Source organism: Passer domesticus, chromosome 1, assembly GCF_036417665.1.
Source record: "Passer domesticus isolate bPasDom1 chromosome 1, bPasDom1.hap1, whole genome shotgun sequence".
Taxonomy (NCBI): domain Eukaryota; kingdom Metazoa; phylum Chordata; class Aves; order Passeriformes; family Passeridae; genus Passer; species Passer domesticus.
In genome coordinates this window covers 101,048,456-101,055,440 of record NC_087474.1, presented here as the reverse complement: position 1 = coordinate 101,055,440, position 6,985 = coordinate 101,048,456, and the positions used below count along the sequence as shown (strand labels likewise).

The window sequence follows — 6,985 nt, the reverse complement described above, 5'->3', positions numbered from 1 at the left end:
CCTTTCCCTGCTTTAAGAAATCCAGTATCACTTGTGATTTACCAACACACAACCACACAAAATGTTTCATGGAGTCAGTGCTGCAACAGTACACAGCAGAGCCAGAGGACAGGGTGCTGCTCACTCTCTCTTCTTTCACTTACCTGCTATTAATATACACAGACAAATGTGATTTTATCAGTTTTTCCTAGCAGTTTATACCCTCTGCTTCTAGTAACCACTCACCTATGGCAAATATTATTATGGCTGATTTCACATACATAATATTAAATGCCAGGGTATAGATGGAAAAACGTAGAAGCAATGAAGTTTTGATCCAGCAGTACAGATATAGTTCACAAAGCATTTAGTTATCATGTGGATCAAGCAGCTTAGTACATTTTCTAATATTAGATCTTTCAGAAGGTTTGCCTGTGCTCACTGTCAACTTTGTTTGCAGAAGCCGAGATTTCTGGTGGCACAGTGGTGTTGTCCTACCAGGGCAATATTTGGGAGAGCTCTGCATAGGTTTCTTGCGTTCCCTCACATAGATTTATAACTTGGGAGTTCTCTGGTTGGCAATTTCAACCAGAGAAATTGGGTTGGGCAATTTCAGCTAGGAAAGTGTCTTTAAGGGATTTTTTGTCTCCTTTGGCAAACACAGAAGACTATTTGTTGCTCTGAAGGAAAAGTACAATCTGAACAAATAGATGAGAATTTTAAGGTGCATGAGGGCAGAAGAGATAAGAGTAATTGACAGAGGGCCCTTCTCCCTTTCCCTCATTGTAATCAGTCAGGTACAGCATAGGCATAGTATGGGCAAAATATTTCTGCTCTTTTATTGCTACTCCCATCCCTTTGCCTGCTTGCAACATCTGATCAGACTTTCAGAGTTACTGACACAGAAGGGAAAATTTTGATACTTCTCCATCTCAGTTTGACTGAGTCTTTGTTAGTATCTCCCTTACACCTAAAAGAAAAAGTAAATATATTATTAAAGTTTTACTGTGCATTTACACTTGGCAGTTGAGTTTCTCTCAAGGTTAGTTAAAAAACGTGGGTTACCTCTAACCTAATGTTTTTCCAACTGGAAGGACGCCCAACAAATCCTTAGTTTCTAAAGTGCTGTCTTTTACTTTTTTTTCATTTTTGCACTGCTCATTTTAATAAGTCTCTGATATAAATCCATGTTCGACCAAAGTATTAATGCCATTTTTGTTAAGAAAATCAAACAATAGAGCAAGATCTAGCCTTAGAGAAGCCAATGGATTTGAGTAGGCTTTATAACTTTTTTGAATAATCACCACACACCTAAATGTATATTTTAAAATAAAATATCACATCATTGAGTGAGAATTCTCAGATGTAGTTCAGAAGCATTCTAGAATATAATTGCTGAAGCTGGCATTGAATCTCTAACTTCTTTTCAAGGTGATGACTGCAATATCAAAATATTAATGTCTTTGTGTGGATAATGCAGACCATTATTACAAGTCCACCTTTTGTTGAACTGCACAGTCACTTCACAAAACAAATGCAAAAATTTGATTTAGTCAGGCGATTTTGCCAAACATCTTGTTAGTTGTAACTGCTTGTCATCTTGTAGTGTTTAGAAAGTATAAAACTTGTGAGACACCACATTAGTCAGGACCACTTACCAAATTTCCTCTCACTGCATGTTCTGAGCAGCCAGCTCATTTTTTGTCTACCTGGGCTTACACCAAAACTACTCTTCAGCAGATGGTGCGATAGTTACGGCACTGAGAAACACTAAGAAAAAAAATACCCATGAGAGAAGAGCAAATAAAAATCTTTCCTTTTTTCCTGACATTTTCCATCCTTTCCTCAGTCTTATTTCTCTGCTATACATACAGGCACAGGCATGCATGTATGCCTGCACCACCCTCTGTGTCCAGTGCCTGGCTGCCAAGCTTGCTCCAAGACAAGCAGCTGGCATTTGCTGAGTCCTGCAGATGGGTCATGAGTGACACACACACACGGGGCAGCTGTCTGGGTCTGGCACTCAGGTGATTATTTGTTTGCTAATCAACCAGCAGCTCCATTTGTGGAGTTGGAGGTTCAGAGAGGGTGATTAAATATACAGAAAGAGAGGCTGTTGTGTAGTTGTGGGTGAAATGTTGGGTGGTAATTACAAGAGTTGTAAGGATAGTTATTGTTGCCAGGGCTGGAGCAAAAATTAAATCTATCTATTCAAACTGCTTGTCATTGAATATCCAATAGCAGTTCCCTAAGGTAGAACAAAAAACCAAACCCTCTATGTTTTCCAGTGAGAATAAAGAGGTATCTCCATGTTTACATTAAAAAGCTGGAGTCACCTGCAAAAATGATCAAATTTCAAACTAAATCAAATATGCAGTTTCTCACAACTGCTCGCAAAGGACGTCAGGAGTTATGTGTGAAAAGAGAAGGAGTGAAATCTGATCACTGTGTGCTGCTCAGTTCAATTAGTTTAGCTAGCTGACCAAAATTGCAGGTATTAATTCTGCAGGTGCCAGTTGGGTCTAATCAATCTGCAGGTTTTAACTGATGCTTAGTGTAGCTCAGCTGGCCAAGCAGTGGGCTTAATGCCTAGCAGTGAGGGATGGTCACCTGCTAGGGTATCATTTGTTGCTGTATTTTATGCAGCTTGTAATGAAACATTATTCTGAGTAGTTTTTAATTTATTGTGGGGGTTATGTGAGCATTTAACATATACAGAATGAAGAAAAAAAATCCTCAAATGATTTTATCATTGGAGTAGTTGGGGTGAGGTCATTGGTTTTGACCTCTACAGAAATGGAGTAGTGTCATTAATTTTGAGTAAAATGCTCCTGTGCCTTAGGCTGGAGCGTGCAAGAGTGGGAACTGGGTGTACTTGTCCCACAGAAGAAAAGGAGAAGTGGAGAAGTAAGTGCTGAGCTCAACCATCTAAAGGAGGGGTTACAGAGAAGATAGGGGCAGGCTACTACCAAAGCTGCCAAGCACAAAAAAAAAGAGGCCATGGTCACAAGGTGCAGGGTGGGAAATTCTGGTTGTAGAAAGGAAATTCTTCACAGGAGACTTAGTCAAACGTTGAAAAAGGTCTCTTTGAAGCATTGTAGAGTCTCTGTGCACAGAGACAGTGAAGGTTTGCAAGGCAACTTGGTTTACCTAGAAGCTAACACTGCCTTGAGTAGATGGTGGAAATGCAGACCTCAAGATGCCTTCTAGCCAAAATCTTGCTGATGTCCCAGGTGGCACTTGACCCTGCTCTCACCTCCAGTCTTTTACAAGGAGATGAAGTTTGTCCTCACCTCAGGATCCTGTTAAGAATTCAGAATGGACAGTGGAAAAGGCTTACTTTGAAAAAGAAGCTTTTAAGAAATGATTGTGGCTTTGTTAATTTACTGTTTCTAATTGAAAGCTTATGAGGAGTATGGTTTTGCTTTCTAGTGGTTAGCCAGCTGACTCATGTGCTGTCTCTTGTAAGGACCACACAGAACAAACTGCCCCGACTCATGCTCAAGACACCTCACAGGCTTCATCGTGTCTGGGTCTGCAGTAGGGGCTGTGAACAAATAACTGATTCAAAACCACTGTTTGGTTCAAGTTTCTGCTAAATAAACTTGTCCCTTGGGTTCTTGTGAAAGCAAGAAGGCGTCTTGGAAGTAGAGAGAGTGTGTGGAAGCAGAGGTTAGCTGTCCCCTCCATTTCCTTACAAAGTCTGGACTCCCACACATGCTGTCTGGTGCTGGAGTCACTGATGTCCAGGGCAATATTGCACACAGGTTTCCTACAAGCTTGCCTATCACAACACTACAAATGAGCCAGATCCCAGTTTCTCTTGGGTACCTTCAAAATTAGTGTCTTGGCTATACACTGGGGAATTGCAGGATATTTAAGAGACAGAAAAAGGGCTGCACAGTTGTATGTTCATTTGGTAAGCCTTGGTCAGATCTTGCTCTTCAGCTTCCTCTGCTTTGCTCACAAAGAGGAAGACAAACCATCAAGATGCCTTATGTTCAAAACACCTTCTGTATAAGATCTCTCCTTTCTGTTCAAGCCTGAATGTTCCCTTCAGAAAAGGCCGATTTTGGCCCTTAGTTTGTGGCAACGAGATGATGGATTCAGCTCCCTTTGCTGCAGCCCTGGCCTGCCTGTGTGTAGTCAGCTGTATCTGCTACTGTGTGATCTTGGCTGCCATTCAGTGGGACCCCATTTTAGGGCTTTCTCATGAGGTTTTAATGTGGCTGTGGTGCACTTGCCTTGGGGATGAGATGACCCAAGCACATCCATGGTGGATGTGTTACCACCTGGAGAGCTTTGGATGTTGACTTTAGGTCAGAGAGCACAGAGCTGGTCTCTGCCTGAGGAGGTATTTGGGACACTTGAAGACCTTCAGGATGGACACAGGTAGGTTCCTCTACTCTGGGGCAGCCTGAGTCAGGCAATCTTAGGAGTGATCTAGCAAAGCTCTGTAGCTGTGGTCAGCACTGTCCTTCTCACCTTATGTGCACAGCTATGAAAACTGCTTCCTCTGTGTCATTCTTCTCTGTGTTTCCCAGCCTCTTGCATCTTGCAGATGTTTATAGAGGTGTCTTCACACAAGCTAATCTGCTTGGGAGAGTAGATTTCAGAGGGGCACTAGCAAGGTTCCAGCCTCTCTGCCTAGCTGCTGTGCCTGTGGTCAGCCCTGGAACTCACTAAATGCCCTGGTTCCTTTCAGGCCTCAAAGAGCTGCTCTCCCTGCACACACCTTCATTTAATGAGCAGTAGCTTCCCCCCATAGCCAAGCTATTGGGCCATCCACTATTCCATGTTGGCAGGGTGCCTGGCAGGGCCTCACTTTAAGTTGGTGCTTAGGCAGTATTGTAGTAAATTATAAAAGATCCCCTCTTTGATGCCTTGTGGGAGAAGGCACTGGGCCTGATTTCCCCCTGCCTCGTTCCTTGCATTGTGATTTGCACAAGATGCTATAAACTGCTACCATGCTGGTTTGGTAACCACTTTGCCACAGGTATAAATTACAACCCAAGGTGCACAGCAGTGGGGGAATGAGGCCAACCATCTCTAAAGGTCAAAGGAGCATTCATCACACCAAGTCTACTGTGACTTCATTGTGACTTTGCATCAATCAAAGTGCTGTTGTTGTTAAAGAATCTCAAATCAATACAAAAGAATTTTTTTAAAAAGGCCACACTTCTCTTTTCTGCTCCTTCATTCTGTGCAGAAATGTCTTGTCCTCTGGTCTTCCTAAGCAAAAGTCCTTGATGTACAGGTTGTAGATATAAATGTATTTAGTCAGAATCAGTCTAAAGGGATGGGATCATTCTTAGCCAGCCTAAAATAGAAGGGAGCAGTGGTTAGAAACAATTGCTACAACTGTGACTTCCTCAAACAGCATGGCTCTGATGTCAGATACCGGGAAAGAGGAAGCAACGGTTAGAATGCATGATGGTTTAACCAAAGGTGCAATTTGTTCCAGCTTTCTGATTAAGTCTCTCCCCTGTAAAAAGGAAATATGAGCAGAGCAGGCAGAGTGCTGTTAGAGCTCTCCAGCTGTACAGAAGTAAATGAGGAGCAGATTCGGTCACCCTCAGCTGCCTGACACAGACTGCAAGAGCACATGCTTGCTCTCAGTTCTCTCCTTGTATGCCTCTGTTTTGGTCTGGAGAGAGCCTGTCCCCACCAAAAAATCCCAGAAACTCCTACTTAACAAGGTTAAATTATGGTTCCTAAAAAAAAGATATAAAAATCTGAAAGAACATGAAAGCCATTATTATGTTTGATGATGGTATCAGGATTTTAATCTGCTGCTTGTGTTTGGATTAAAGCATTAGGTTTCTTTTGCTCAATTTGTTGCTAAATTTGAACAGCTTATAGTTGCTGTTTTCTGGCAGCATTTACCTGAGAGAGCTGATCGTGTATCAGTCTCCCATTTAAATACGTTTTTAAAGTAATGGTTAAGTGAAAATGTACTTATGAAATTGTTATGAATTCTCCATTTGATGCTGTACATCCAACACACATACTTACCCCTGGTGTTTCTGTCATGTTTCATTTTGTTGTTGATCAGCCACTGTCTAACTCTGAAGTATCCCTTCTTGGGCGGGGTGTTGGAGTAGGTGGCTCCCACAGGTCCCTTCCAGCTGAAGTGTCTGGTGCCCACACTGCTGGTGGCTGGCAGACCAGAGAGCAGGCAGGAGGATTTGTGGTGAACCTCACTGTCATTTCTCTTGTGACCCACACTCAGCTGATCTCGGTGCGTGGTGCCCACACAGTAATACAAAGGAAAGTGAGAAACCTGAAGCTTCCTCTCCATCAGTCCTGCAGAATTGCATTTATAACACAGTGCAGAAAACGGTGATTTTCCTAAAGTGTTTATCAACCATGTGATTGAATTCACATGTTCTACAGACAAGTTGTTTGGGAAGTTCAAAAGAAAGGTGATCTTTCAGTATCAAAACATAAATTCTACTAACTTTTCACAAGTCTCTGTATGACCACACTGATCTCACCCCTGCTACATTCCTTAAGACATAAATTTGTTGGGCCTTTGTGACATGCCAAATAACCGAAACCATTCTGCAATGCCCAGATTGGAGGCAACAAAACATGGTTTGCATAGTTTCAGTTCTTAGTGGTTTGTTTTAACACATTTGCTTGGCATCACCTCTGATTCCTTTCTCTGCAGTAATCAGAGTGTCTGAATTGTGCTCAGTGGACAACCAGGGCACAATGACACTGATGTATTCACATGCTGTGAATGATATAAAAAAGAGTTTAAAAAATCAGTAGGAGATGGGAAAGGGAATAAAATCACAGTTTGCAAGCATTTCTTCTTCTCCTTCTTTCTTCTTGTCTGAGGAGCCTTTGCAAGAGTTGTATTCCCTTACAGGTGTGCCGGTTGTGCTGGCCATAGGACTGATGGACAGACAGATGTGTTGCCTATGGAAGGGAGTGTCTTTATTTTCAGAACGTGTGGCGCATGCACTGCTGCCACATAGAGTCTGTGCCGTAGAAGTGG

General features: G+C 42.3%; 1 long non-coding RNA gene across 1 annotated transcript; it reads right to left on the bottom strand.

Moving 5' to 3' along the window:
- Positions 1–879: 879 nt before the first annotated feature.
- On the bottom strand, positions 880–3,203 carry LOC135289025 (uncharacterized). Its single transcript, XR_010351820.1, has 3 exons — positions 3,130–3,203; positions 1,638–1,749; positions 880–949 (listed from the first exon to the last, which is right to left on the bottom strand). It is a non-coding gene; the product is annotated as an uncharacterized LOC135289025 (long non-coding RNA).
- Positions 3,204–6,985: the final 3,782 nt, after the last annotated feature.